Source organism: Pinus tabuliformis, chromosome 3_2 (genome assembly GCF_031772625.1).
Source record: "Pinus tabuliformis cultivar Carrire ecotype Pingquan chromosome 3_2, CPIR1, whole genome shotgun sequence".
Taxonomy (NCBI): domain Eukaryota; kingdom Viridiplantae; phylum Streptophyta; class Pinopsida; order Pinales; family Pinaceae; genus Pinus; species Pinus tabuliformis.
Window position 1 is genome coordinate 172,473,641 of NC_142302.1, and position 15,795 is coordinate 172,489,435.

Genomic DNA, 15,795 nt, shown 5'->3' on the forward strand with positions numbered 1-15,795 from the left:
ACCAATGCATGATGCTTGTTAAGTAAATCATTTCTGAAAGCATCACATTTATTAAAGATAATATTAACAATGTTGCTCAGTTCTAGGGATATTTTAGTTCGTAATCAACAATTTCCAAAGATTTTACTTCAAATCCCTGTTGGGATTCAAGTTATGAGGAGGACAAATCCTAACCCCCTAAAAGTTTCCTAACAATGACAGATAAGGCTGGTCCACCACAACTAATTCAATTATAAAGACACACCAAACTCTTCAAATGCATAAAGACTAAAGAAAGGGCAATGCTTGAACAGAGAATTGTCATTGATAATACATGTTGCAATCTAAAATTATGTAGTCAAAAACTTTTGAAAAACATTCACTTGGGGAGTACAAATGGCAAACGGAAACAATTACCATTCAATGAAGACTTGCTTGCATCAACATTCCAAATCTATTGTATTTCATTTGCTTATACATCTCGGTTATTTCCAATCAAGCCTGGGGAAGAGTCCTTGAGTTTGTCTATGGTAGGAACCAATCTTACACCAAAGGGGGCTTACTACCTTCTACAGCAACCTCAAATATATATATATATATATATATATATATATAGTGAACCTTTTAAATTATATAACAAGAACACCTAGATCTTGGGATGCAGCAAAGATGAGGTTATATTTGGATCTGATTCTTGGGAATCCATGTACTGCCATCTTTTATGTGGGCTTCTCTACTCAAACGAGGTACAATTTATGTCATCAATTTTTTCATACATAATGACCTTTGAGCAAGTTTGGCAACAGCTTTGTGATGATATTAGGGAAGGAAAACCCAATGAGCAAATCATAGTGCCCCTTATGATGGCACTTGTTTCTAAAGGATTTTTGGATTTTTTGGTAAATTTTTAGTTAAAAAAATTATGATTGCATCTTGATTTGTGTGATTTAAATTGGTTTTTTTTTTTGCATATATAGATTCAGCACTCTGAAAAACTCCAGAGCACTTTGATTGTTCAGAGTTGACCAGTAAAACTTGTGATTTTAATGAATCCCTACAAGATTCTAAACAAATTAGATCGGAAAATAAACGGAATTTTTTTTTCAAAAAAATCAGACTTAAAGACAACTAGGTTTCAAAACTGCACAAGCCTAATCCAGATTTGGTAGATGCACTCTACGAGAAGTGTAAGAATGTTGGGAATCGGTATGGAGTTATCCCAAAACATTGGCCCAATGCTAAGTATATCATTCCTATCATGATAGGAAACTGAGACATTATGCAGGGAATTTACCATTGTTGGCTTCAAAATATGGTGCTACTGAAGTTTGGATTGGTGCCAAAATAGATCCCACATCCTCACCAGAAAATGCAATATTCACAGTGGTTCCCAATATTGGATATTTTGAATTCATTCCTCTTCATCTGCATCTCGGAGACTGGAAATTAGACAAAAGTGTAGCTAGTGAAAGCACAAATAACGATTCAATAATGCGGAATAAACACTTAAAAGAATCGAAAACTTGAATGCCCAAGAAATCATACCTCCGGCCATTGATGCTGCTCACACTCCAATACCAAACTTCCCACTACGCTTGAGGCAGTGCACTTCCCTTCTTGTTTTCCACGTAGCCCATGAGCTCTAGTTTAGTGCTGAGCAGAAACAGTTACAGATTGGCAGATTTTACAGACTCGGTATATCACACACTATGCAACTGTGACTTCCCAAATTATCTATAGACCTACTTCAACGGTACTCTCTTTCTCTACTGTACAATCCTGCAACTTTTCCATTTGCAAAAGCCAATGGAATTCCTGTAGAAATTTTGAATAATATAACACTTATTCATAGAGATTATCCTGATTATACACTATTTGCGGAATGCATGCATAATACATAACCTCCTCTACGTTGATCATCAATTTTGCGGAATTAAAACATTGAAACATCAATCACACATATCAACACAATATGTAATGGGGAAAGCATACAGCTGAAAACCCCAAACTATCTATATAGTATAATGATAGAGAACATGTAACAATACATAGTACAATACTCCTCACAAGTACTCAGTACTATCTCCACCTGCTACACATAAACTAGCTCAAATCTGAACAAGTCACGGGTTCAAATCTCCTCCACTGTTTACCTGCCTCTACTGCGCAATCCAAGTTAAGAAAATCAGATCCAAGTTCGAATTCCCTTGGCTTGTATTGCGCAATCCTCATTGGCAATCTCAATCAATGATTGTGCAAATCTCATGCACAGCTATAGTCACAACTGATAGTAGTCTCACCCTTTCACCCACCTCTAACACTTGTCTCCACTGAATTGTCCATTCACTGAGTTAACTGATGTATTCTTTAGTTGATTTATGAGTTAATAATTAGTGAATTAATTAATAATTAATTCACATCACTCATCACTAGTGTATTTGGCAGTTAGACTAAATACAACTAGTTCAACTAAGTCAAACTGAACACAACTCCATCAACTCCTCAATCAACTCCACCAAACTCAATCACTTGAGTTCTAACTAAAGTCCATCATGCAATAGCTCAACTCACCCATAGGAAAAGCGTGTTTCCTTCTGGCAGTTGCATGTGCCACATCCGTAGCTCGAACTAAAGTGCTGCAAAAGGATAAGATAATGTTTATAGTCCAAATATTATTAAGAGATATTAATATTCGACTGTTCTATTTTTAGACTAGCAGTCTAAAAATAGACCCTGCCCATATGTCTAAAAATAGAAGTCCATCTATTTTTACCAACATGACCAATCATCCATAAATAACATCCTGCAACTCATAGACCATGATCCATATGTCTAAAAATAGACATAGTCTAAAAATAGACTTTGCACCAAAAATAGCCTGCGGGCCCACTTAGTGAAGGCGACATCTTTTCACTAAGCTCCATCATCTTGTTGCATTTTCAACACTCCCTCTCAACAAGATATGGATTATCTGCAACACCTATCCTGCCTCTGTGGTATTCAAATTTTCTCCTGGTGAGCGCCTTCATCAAGATATCAGCATCCTGATCCTCTGCGGGAATGTATGAAAATAACATGATTCTCCGCTGCACACAATCGCTGATATGATGGTACCTGATGTTGGCGTGCTTGGATCTATCATGAAATACTGGATTAGCCGAGAGTTTAATGCAACTCTGGTTATCACAATAAATCACAGTAGGCTCCAAGTGTGACCCGAACAACCCGACCAGGATCTTCCTCATCCATATAGCCTGGCATCCAGCCAAACTTGCTGCCATATACTCGGCCTCTACTCAACTGAGTGCCACGGATCTCTGCTTCCTTCTGTACCAAGAAACTGCTGTCGACCCGATACTGAAGATCCCTCTAGATGTGCTCTTTCTGTCCGTTGGGCTCCCTGCCCAATCTGCATCCGTGAAGCCACATAGCTTCACCTCATCCTCCTGTCTGTACCACAATCCATATCCTGATGTGCCTCTGAGATAACGCAATACATGCTTGCCTAGCTTCCAAAAGAGCTTGGTTGGCTTAACCATAGCTTGTGAAAGCTGGTTAACAGCATAGCATATATCGGGTCGTGTATTGACCAGATACATAAGCGACCATACCAACTATTGATAAACAGTGGCATCCACTACCTCCGCTGAAGTAGCATCCTCCTTCCTCCAACCTCCAGGAAGAGGAGTATCAACAGGCTTGCAGCCATGCATGTTGAACTTCTCCAGTATCTCCCGGGCATACTTACCCTGAGAAACAAATAGTCCATCACTGCGCTGCCAAATTTCCAATCCCAGGAAATAATGAAGGAGGCCCAAGTCCTTCATCTCAAACTCTCTAGCAAGATCCTCCTTGCATGAAAGTATCAATAGCTCATCTCCCGTCAAAATCACATCATCTACATAAAGTACAATGATCAGCAACTTACCCTCCACCACAATCTGGTATAGGTTAGGATCCACCTCACTCTTGGAGAATCCAAGTCTGGTGAAATAACTATCTATCCATGTGTACCAAGCACAAGGTTTTTGTTTCAACCCATACAACGCTCTCTTGAGCCTGCACACATGCGACTCGCTGCTGAAGATATCAAAACCTTCGGGCTGCTCTATGTACACCTCCTCCTCAATGACTCCATTGAGGAACGCAGTCTTCACACCCATCTGCTGGATGTGCCACCCCATCTGCGCTAAGAGAGCAAGAATCGTCTGTATGGAAGAATACCTTGCGACAGGTGCAAAGGTCTCCCATAATCGATCCCCTCTATCTGTGAGAAGCCTCGGGAAACAAATCTTGCCTTTTACTTCTCCACACTCCCGTCAGTTGCCTGCTTCACTTTGTAGATTCATCTTGAACCCACCACTGATTTCCCCTCCAGTCTTGGGACAATCTCCCATGCACTGTTTCTGACAATCGAATCATACTTTTCCACCATGGCATCTACCCATGCGGGATCCTCCACAACTTCCTCAAAAGAGGATGGCTCAGTCACAACACATTTGCTCACAAGAGCCATGTATCCAGTGTACCGATTAGGTGACTGTCTCTGTCTGCGTTGTGCTGTAGGTGGTCCTACAACCTTCTCTGCATCTTGAGCCAGTCGCTCAGCTTTTGTAGTGCGCTTTCGCCCTCTGATGGTTGGCGCTGCATGAGTGGTCTCTTCCACTCCATCAACTTCATCTTGTGGCTGATCCACATCCTGAAGCTCATCCTTAGGAACTAATAGCTCCTCATCTGCATGCAAGTGTGGCTCCCTCTCAAGCGAACACTTCATGGCTTTCTCCTCCTGAAATTTGATATCTCGTCGCACAACAGTCTTGCGACTGTCTGGAAAATACACACGATAGTTGTGGGGCGTATCAGTGTACCCCACAAATATCCCAACCTCTGTGGTCGACTCCAGCTTCTTCATGGAATTCTTCGTCACATGCATGTAAACAGGAGAACCAAAAATCCTCAAATGGGAAATATCAGGCCTCTTACCAGAATAAGCCTCCTCGGGTGTACTCATGCCAAGTATCTTGTGAGGACAACGGTTCTGCATATATACTGCAATATTGCATGCCTCAGCCCACAAGTGAAGGGGTAGGCCCTGATCATACAATATCGCCCGTGCAACACCCACGATCCCTCTGTTCTTTTGCTCAGCTACCCCGTTCTGCTGTGGGTTATAGGGAGCTATGAGCTCTCTTCGAATCCCTTCTGCGCTACAGAAGCCCTTGAACTCGGCAGAGATGAATTCACCACCATTGTCGCTCCTAAGAGCCTTCAACTTCTTCCCTGATTCCTTCTCGACCAGTGCTTTGAACTCACAGAACTTTGAGTATGTCTCGCTCTTCTTCTGCATGAAGAATATCCAGCACTTTCGAGAGAAATCATCAACAAAGAACACATAGTACTTGTGCTTTGCTGTCGAAGCTACTGAGAAAGGTCCACACATGTCTGTGTGAATTCTCTCAAGGATTATTGTGGTGCCACTATCCTTCTCGTGAAAGGTGGCTTTCACAAATTTTCCCAAAGTACACCCCTTGCACTGATCTGACTGCACAAGAGTGCCTTTAGGAAGCCCAGTAGAAATCTGATGTAGTATCTTCAAGGCTCCATGGTGAAGGTGGCCCAATCTCCGGTGCCACAACTCGCCATCATCTCGGCTCACCAATCCTTCCGCCTTGCATGCCATTGCTGCGCAACCATCTACATGCAATTGATAAAGGTTCTTGACTCGAACCCCTATCTTCCGAGTTTCTCCAGTTGTCTTACTGCGCAAGAAAGCCTTTCCCTCGTTGAAGACAACATCATATCCCTTGTCTTCTAACATCGCCACAGAGATAAGATTCTTCTTCAATCTTGGAACATGCATCACTTCCTTCAATACGAAGGGTTTACCAGACTCCCTCTCAAAGGAAATGGTACCGATACTAGTCGCACTGTATCTACCATCATCGCCCATCTCGATGTGCACTCCAAGATCTTTCTCATCCAGATTAGAAAACACATCTCAATCTCCTGTCATGTGAAAATATGCACCACTATCCAAGAACCATACCGATCCCATCACACTTGATATCAAGCATGTGATCAGCAAAAAATCCAGCTCAAACTGCGAGGCTAAGGCCTCTCCCACTGCAGATCCAACAGCTTGCTTATTTTTCTTCTTCTGCAGACAATTTGTGGCATAATGTCTGTGCTGGTGACAGTGAAAGCACTTCACCTTGGACATGTCCTACTTCTTGCCTTTCACACCAGAATGAGAAGCTTTCTTGTTCTTCCCCTTCTTTGCTTTGGCAGCCAAAGCGCAATTTTCTTCATCAGATGCCTTTGATGAAGATCCATCCCTGGTATTCCACCTGATCTCCTCTTACACAAGATCAGACCAAAGTCTCTCCCATCTTGGCAATTTCTCCCGACCATTAACAGAGTCCTGATAGGAATGCCAACTCTTCGGGAGACCAAGGAGAGCCAAGCTCACCAAGTCCTCATCATCGACAGTCACCCCCACACTTCCCAGCTCATCCCGGCATTGGGTGAACTTCGTGAGATACTTGGGCATACTGTCTCCTTTCTCACACTTAATGTTTCTGAGTTTATCCTTGAGCGCCAACTTCTTTTGGTCGCTCTTTCTTTGGAATAAATCTATCAACGCTTTCCACATCAAGTATGGAGAAGCCTTTCCATGTAGGTTGGATACAATGTGATCCTTCACGCCCTCCAACAGAATCCTTCGACACTTTGTTGTCTTCTTTTGCCAAGCCTCAACGTTAGCAGCATCAGTAGGCTTTGGGACCTCAACATATATGAACTCCTTCAACCCATTTTCATCTAACACCGCCTCCATCCTGTCTTTCCATGCAATATAATTCAAGCTGCCTTCAAGGGCATACTCCAATCGCAATCCGTTGAAAGACATTTCAACTTCGACACAAGGAAAACACTGTTGCAAATTCGAATTCCACCAGCTAAAAACTCAATCGCTTCTATTCTAAAATTCATGAGAATAAAGTATTTCTCGTACAGAGATTGACTGTATGGGCATTTACCGGATATCTCACCTTCCAAAAGAAGGATGAATCCAGAGGCTACCTGACCCAATTACAGACTCTGCCTAAAGAAATAAAATGTAATCACTTGCTGAATAATAGATCAGATGATCAACTTCGCTCTGATACCATGTAGAAATTTTGAATAATATAACACTTATTCACAGAGATTATCCTGATTATACACTATTTGCGGAATGCATGCATAATACATAACCTCCTCTACGTTGATCATCAATTTTGCGGAATTAAAACATTGAAACATTAATCACACATATCAACACAGTATGTAATGGGGAAAGCATACAGCTGAAAACCCCGAACTATCTGTATATTATAATGATAGAGAACATGTAACAATACATAGTACAATACTCCTCACAAGTACTCAGTACTATCTCCACCTGCTTCACACAAACTAGCTCAGATCTGAACAAGTCACGGGTTTAAATCTCCTCCACTGTTTTCCTGCCTCTACTACGCAATCCAAGTTGAGAAAATCAGATCCAAGTTTGAATTCCCTTGGCTTGTACTGCGCAATCCTCATTGGCAATCTCAATCAATGATTGTGCAAATCTCATGCACAGCTATAGTCACAATTGATAGTAGTCTCACCCTTTCACCCACCTCTAACACTTGTCTCCACTGAACTGTCCATGCAGTGAGTTAACTGATGTATTCTTTAGCTGATTTATGAGTTAATAATTAGTGAATTAATTACTAATTAATTCACTTCACTCATCACTAGTGTATTTGGCAGTTAGACTAAATACAACTAGTTCAACTAAGTCAAACTGAACACAACTCCATCAACTCCTCAATCAACTCCACCAAACTCAATCACTTGAGTTCTAACTGAAGTCCATCATGCAATAACTCAACTAACCCATACGAAAAGCGTATTTCCTTCTGGCAGTTGCATGTGCCACATCCGTAGTTCAAACTGAAGTGCTGCAAGAGGATAAGATAATGTTTATAGTCCAAATATTATTAAGAGCTAATAATATTCGATTGTTCTATTTTTAGACTAGCAGTCTAAAAATAGACTCCGCCCATATGTCTAAAAATAGAAGTCCATCTATTTTACCAACATGACCAATCATCCATAAATAACATCCTGCAACTCATAGACCATGATCCATATGTCTAAAAATAGACATAGTCTAAAAAAAAAACTTTGCGCCAAAAATAGCCTGCGGGCCCACTTAGTGAAGGCGACTTCTCTTCACTAAGCTCCATCATCTTGTTTCATTTTCAACAATTCCGTCTCCATTGTTAAAAATATATCTATATCAGATGCCGCGTTTTGCAATCAAAAACTTGTTACATACGGAGATGGGTTGTTCACCAAAACGTAAAAAAATAGACAAGAGTTCTTTCACAAGGTAATATTTTACACAGTAACATGAGTATGCTCATTGTAAGGACTCGAGCGGACAACACACCCAAATCTTAGCACCTACTGCAAAGAAATGGAGGTCGAGATCTCAAACTTATAACGTCCACTAAGGCGTGGACAAATACCATGGCTTTCCTTCACTGTAATTTAGACCACTGAATCCCAGGGTGAAATCTCTCATTTGTGTGGCATGTCCAAGCTCTGCTCACTCTAACTTGATGGTGTAAGACTAAAGGGGATTGAGTTAGTGGGCTTGGGGACCAAACAGAAGTATTTATAGCCAAGCTTCCATCAAGCTTCTGTTGGCTATGTATCAAGTGTTCCATAGATCATGGTAGAGAACTGCAGAGGGAGTAATGGACCACTCTAGGAGCTCCCAACAAGAAATTAATTAACTGCAGATGGTTTCTGTAATTTAAGGAAACAACTGTAGTTGGTTTCCGTAATTTAAGGAAATCACTGAAGTTGATTAAATAACTGTAGTTGGTTTCCAAATCTCTCGGTGGCTGTAGAGGAGAGGAAGCTTAGCATTCTCCCACTTGGTCCATACTTCCATTCTTAATGTCTCATCTTAAAACCCATTGATAATCTGTATTAAGTAATAGATACATGAATCATGGTGATAAGTCCTCTAATGACGAGTATTATCTTCCATGTATTACTATGTATTTATTCCTATTATAATTTATGTGGCAACAATAATGAATAAACCTTATGTTCATTCTTGGTCCTACACAGATGAATTCTCTCAAATCAAATTGAGGTGCACATAAATATGAGGAAAACATCACAATAATTAAGAATTTCATTAAAATAACATTGTCCATACAATGAGAAACTACATAGTGGAACCAAGTCCCATATTCATTACATGATCCTTGAATTTCAACGGTGGCATGCCCTTAGTTAAAGGATCAGCGATCATCAACTCAGTGCTAACGTGCTCAATGACCACTTTCTTTTCTTTAACATGTTCCATTATAGATAAATACTTAATGTCGATGTGTTTATTTCGACTCCCACTTTTGTTGTTTTTAGCCATAAAAACAGCAGCTGAATTGTCGCAATACATTCTCAATGGCTTAGAGATAGAATCCATAATTCTAAGCCCAGAAATGAAACTCTTAAGCCATACACCATGTAAAGTAGCCTCAAAACAGGAGACGAACTCGGCTTCCATAGTGGAAGTGGCAATCAAGGTCTGCTTGGCACTCCTCCATGATACAGCTCCACCGGCCATCATAAAAATGTATCATGATGTTGATTTGCGTGAATCAACACATCCAACAAAGTCAGAATCTGAGTAGCCAATTACTTCCAAATTGTCTGTCCATCTATACATAAGCATGTAGTTTTTGGTTCCTTGAAGGTACCTCATTACTTTCTTTGCAGCTCTCCAGTGGTCTAAACCTGGATCACTCTAATATCGTCCCAACATTCCCACAACAAATGCAAAGTCAAGTCTTTTGCAAACTTGAGCATACATTAGGCTTCCGACAGCAGAAGCATATGGAATGTTCTTCATTTTTTCCCTTTCAAAGTCGTTCTTCGGGCATTGGTTCAAATTGAACCTATCACCCTTCATAACGGGAGCTACACTTGGTGAACAATCCTTCATCCGAAATCTCTCTAAAATTTTATTAATATAGGTTTCCTGAGACAGACCCAAGATGCCTCGAAATCTATCTCTATGGATCTTAATGCCAATGACATAAGATGCCTCACCCATATCCTTCATATCGAAATTTTTAGAGAGGAATTGTTTCACCTCATGCAGCAAACCCTTATCATTAGTTGCTAGCAAAATGTCATCCACATATAAAACAAGAAAACAATTTTCACTCCCACTAACTTTCAAGTATATACATTGATCCATAATATTTTCTACAAAACTGAAAGAAGAAATTACATTATGGAATTTCAAATACCATTGGCGGGATGCTTTTTTTAAACCATATAATGATTTCTTGAGCTTGCAAACCAATTGCTCACCATCACTAGAGGGGAATCCTTTAGGCTGTTTCATGTAAACCTCCTCCTCTAGATCTCCATTGAGAAATTCCATTTTCACATCCATTTGTTGCAACTCCAAGTCACAATGGGCTACTAATGCCATAATAACGTGCAAGGAATCTTTCTTAGATACAGGAGAGAAAGTCTCTGTGTAGTCGATTCATTCTTTCTGAGTGAATCCCTTAGCAACAAGTCTTGCCTTGTATCTCTCAATGTTGCCCAATGAGTCTTTCTTTGTCTTAAAGACCCATTTACATCCAATGGATTTTGCACCATTAGGAAACTCAAAAAGATCCCAGACTTCGTTACTCTTTATAGAATTCATCTCTTCCTTCATGGCATCGTACCATAATTCTGATTCTTTGCAACTCATGGCTTGTGAAAAGGATTCAAGATCATTTTCAGCTCCAATGTTGTAGTCAGATTCTTGCAGATACACATCATAATCATCAAAAATTGCTGATCTCTTTGGTCTAGTAGATCTTCTTAATGTTGCACCATCATCTTCCTGAGAAGTATGTGGTTCAAATCGTTGTTCAAAAGTTCTTGGCAACTCTTGAACTACCTGATCTATTGGAATTTCATCAGCAGCTTGTGGAACTTCAAAAATTGGTTGTTCAACACCAGTTTGTACTTGAGGGGTGCTATGAACAATAACCAGTCTATCACTTAAGGTGGAAGGTTGAGATTCTGAATGATCCTTCTTACAAACTATGTTCTTGGTTTGATCGCTCCAACTGATCAAGTCATTTTCAAGAAACTTTGCATTTCTTCATTCCACAATCCTAGTGCTGTGAGATGGACAATAAAATCTGTAACCTTTAGACCTTTCAGCATATCCAATGAAATACCCACTAATGGTCCTTGGGTCCAGCTTCTTCTCTTGTGGATTATATATTCTCACTTCAGACGGGCATCCCCAAATGCGCATATGTCACAAACTCGATTTCCAACCTTTCCATAATTCAAATAGCGTTTTAGGAATAGCCTTGGTTGGAACTCGGTTTAATATATACACTGTCATCTTAAGTGCTTCAGTCCACAAGGATTTAGGAAGATTGGAGCTGCTAAGCATACTCCACACCATGTCCAATAATGTTCGGTTTCTTCTTTCTGCTACACCATTCTGATCGGGTGAACCAGGCATGGTGTATTGGGCAACAATCCCATGCTCTTGAAGAAATTTTGCGAATGGCCTAGGTGCTTGTCCATCTTCTATGTATCTACCATAATATTCTCCACCTCTATTTGATCTCACGATCTTAATTTGCTTGCAGCATTGTTTCTCTACTTCAGCCTTAAAGATCTTAAAGGCATCTAATGCTTCATTCTTTTTATGAAGCATGTAGAGATACATATATCGTGAGTAATCATCTATAAAAGAGATGAAGTATCTCTGAACATGTGAGTCCATGTCTGGACTACATATATCAGTATGTATGATCTCTAATATGTCCGAACTCCTATTGGCACCTTTCTTTGACTTGTTGGTCTACTTTCCCTTTATGCAATCCACACAAGTCTCAAAATCAGTAAAATCCAGAGTATTAAGTATCCCTTCATTTACCAATCTTTTAATTCTTTCTATGGAGATATGACCTAGTCTCTGGTGCCATAATTTAGAGGAATCTTCATTAATAACACATATTTTAGTGCCAGTGTGAACATGCATTGAATCATAAGTGACATTGTTTTGTAAATTAATGCAGTAAATACCATTAGACAAAATACCATTCCCAACACAATCAGATTTATAAAATAAACTGAAAGATGTTTATGAAAAGTTAAAGGAATATCCAAAATATACAAGTCTTGAAACTAAAATCAAGTTTCTAGAAAAACTTGGAACATAAAAGGTCTTTTCTAATTCTAAAACAAAGCCACTACTTAAATTTAAATAGCATGTTCCTATAGCTTCCACATACGAGCCCATCTTGTTTCCTGATAAGATGCTTTGCTCACTTCCCAATGGCTTCCTTAGGTTTTGCAAACCCTGCAAGGAATTCAAAATGTGAATTGTTGATCCAAAATCAATCCACCAGGTGTTAATATTGACATTAACCATATTAGATTCATAACAAATAAACGAAATTGGATTACCTTTGTCCGCAAGCCATTTCTGAAATTTGGCGCATTCCTTCTTCATGTGTCCCTTCTTTTTATAGAAGAAACACTTGGAATCCTTCTTGATATCGGCTTGGGGAGGTACTTTACCTTTCCCTTTCCGATTGGCTTGAGATTTGCCCTTTCCTCGCGTTACCAATATTGCACTTTCTCCCAGTTCCATCACCAGTCTCTCTTCCTCTTGAACACACATGGTCATGAGTTCATTAATTGACCATTTATCCTTATGTATGCTGTATGAGATTTTGAAGGGTTCGTATTGGTGTGAAAGGGTGTTCAGGATGTAGTGCACCAGGAAGGACTCCGATATTCAACCTCGAGTTTCTTCAATTAAGCCACAGTGTCCCTCATTTGCATGATGTGCTCGCGCACACCTTTCACACTGGCGAGCCTTAGCAATGAGAACGTCATGATTAGGGTGCTTACTAGTGCCTTGTTTGAAGTGACGAATTGATCATCAATGGCTTTCAGCAAGTCTCGGACCTTTTCGTGTTGATCAACAGAACCACGAATACCAGCTAAAATTTTAGTCTTAATGAACAGCATGCTTAGGCGATTAGGTTGTTCCCATCGTTCATAAATCGTGATGTCTGCTGCAATGCTAATATTAGTGAGTGTCGGTGGTTCATCTTTACTAATATCATAGTCTATGTCCATCCACCCCAAATGAAGGAGAACTCTCTCCTTCCAAACCTTATAGTTATCTTCCTTAAGTTCAAGGATATCACAACGAATTTCAGAGAAATTTGCAAGTTGTACAACTGCATAAAATTAAATATCACATGCTTATGTTAAAATTGAGGCCGAAAAATAAAATTTCATGCTTTACCAATGTAAATCATGCTTAAAATTGAATCTAATGACATAAAAATTGCCTGTGGGCTAAATTTCCAATTCAAGCAAATTCAATTATTCTTTATGATAAAATTTATCAAATTATTCACTTAATTCATAATTCTAAGGGGTATATTATGATTATAATTCGATATAAATTCTACCTTAGATTTGAACTTTATGATAAAACTATTAATTCATAATTCTTGTGGGTAAGTTATGTATAATTTAATATTTTATCCTAATTAATTATATAAATATAATAAAAATTCCTGTGGGATAAAATTTATTATATTTAGTATAATTAATTACAATTAATGTCTAAATATTCTTTATGTGATCCTAATCAATCATAATATATAATATTATTTAATTAGAGATATTGTGGCTATTCTCTAATCAATTAAAAATTATATTGATCACTTAGACATTATTTCTTTTATGCATAAAAATTAACTTAATATGAGAATAATTATAAATTGCATAAATAAAACTATAATATTTATGCCTAACATTCAACGAGTATACTCATCCAAAATAGCATGTATTAATTAGAGTAGAAATAATCAATTCATGCAAATTAAATATGAGCACAGTTATAAATTTGCACAACAGTTATCCAAATTGCATATAATTAAACCAAATAAATATTATAAGTATAAAAATTGAGCAAAATTAGACATATTTCCAAATAAATGCCTTAATTCAGAAAATTCTTGAAATATGGCATTTAGCTAAACAGAGCATGTCTATAAACACCAAGGCAGAGATAAAAAATTGCACTGATACCAAATGAAAGCACAAATAATGATTCTATAATGTGGAATAAACACTTAAAAGAATCAAAAACTTGAATGCCCAATAAATCATACCTCCAGCCATTGATGCTGCTCACACTCCAATACCAAACTTTCCGCTACGCTTGAGGCAGTGCACTTCCCTTCTTGTTTTCCACGTAGCCCACGAGCTCCAGTTCAGTGCTGAGCAGAAACAATTATAGATTGGCAGATTTTACAGACTCGGTATATCACGCACTATGCAACTGTGACTTCCCAAATTATCTACGGACCTACTTCAATGGTACTCTCTTTCTCTACTGTACAATCCTGCAAATTTTCCATTTTGCAAAAGCCAATGGAATTCCGTCTCCATTGCTCAAAATATCTCTGTATCAGATGCCGCATTTTGCAATCAAAAACTTGTTACATACGGAGATGGGTTCTTCACCAAAACATAAAAAACCAGACAAGAGGTCTTTCACAAGGTAATATTTTACACAGTAACATGAGTATGCTCACCGTAAGGACTCGGGCAGACAACACACCCAAATCTTAGCACCTACTGCAAAGAAATGGAGGCTGAGATCTCAAACTTATAACGTCCACTAAGGCGTGGACAAATTCCATGGCTTTCCTTCACTGTAATTCAGACCACTGAATCCAAGGGTGAAATCTCTCATCTGTGTGGCACTTCCAAGCTCTGCTCAGTCTAACTAGATGGTGTAAAACTGAAGGGGATTGAGTTAGTGAGCTTGGGGACCAAACAGAAGTATTTATAGCCAAGCTTCCATCAAGCTTCTGTTGGCTATGTGTCAAGTGTTCCATAGATCATGGTAGAGAACTGCAGAGGGAGTAATGGACCACTCTAGGAGCTCCCAACAAGAAATTAATTAATTGCAGTTGGTTTCTGTAATTTAAGTAAATGACTATAGTTGGTTTCCATAATTTAAGGAAATGACTGCAGTTGATTAGATAACTCCCGTTGGTTTCCAAATCTCTCAGCTACCATAGAGGAGAGGGAGCTTAACAGCTTGTGTTGATTATATAGAATCTGAACCTGTGAGCTTGACACAAGTGAAGGTTGGACAAGAATATGAGGTGGTTTTGACGACATTTGTTGGGCTCTATAGGTACATGCTTTATGATGTCGTGAGAGTTACAATTTTTGTCTGCAACTGACATTCATTTGTCGAAGGCACCTCCCTCTTACAGTCAATATTGACAAGACCACCGAGAAAGATCTACAAATATAAGTTGATAAGACCAGAGAGCTCTTAAAGGAAAAAAACATGGATTTGGTTGATTTCAAAAGCTATGCAGATCTATCAACTGAGTCAAGTCATTGTGTAATATTTTGGCAGCTTAGTGACAGTTAAATAAAGAGATTTTTAAGAGATGTTGCTCAATGGGGGTGTTTGGGGAGCATGTTAAGAAAATAAAATCAGCAAGTGGCCTGAAAAGAAATAAAATGGTTTTAGAGTTAAACATTCTGTGTATTATAGTATAATTTTTTTAAGGTATATTATTGAAAATGTTTAGGAAAAGAATTGAAGAAGTTTTTTGTTGCTTTGTTGATTTCAAGAAATGTTTTGATACAATTTTTGGGATAAATTTTGGTACAGAATGGAGG

The 15,795-nt window shown here is 38.8% G+C and overlaps 1 pseudogene; it reads left to right on the forward strand.

Moving 5' to 3' along the window:
* The first annotated feature begins 281 nt into the window (after window positions 1-281).
* Window positions 282-15,541, forward strand: LOC149180342 (jasmonoyl--L-amino acid synthetase GH3.5 pseudogene; annotated as a pseudogene).
* The last annotated feature ends 254 nt before the right edge of the window (window positions 15,542-15,795 follow it).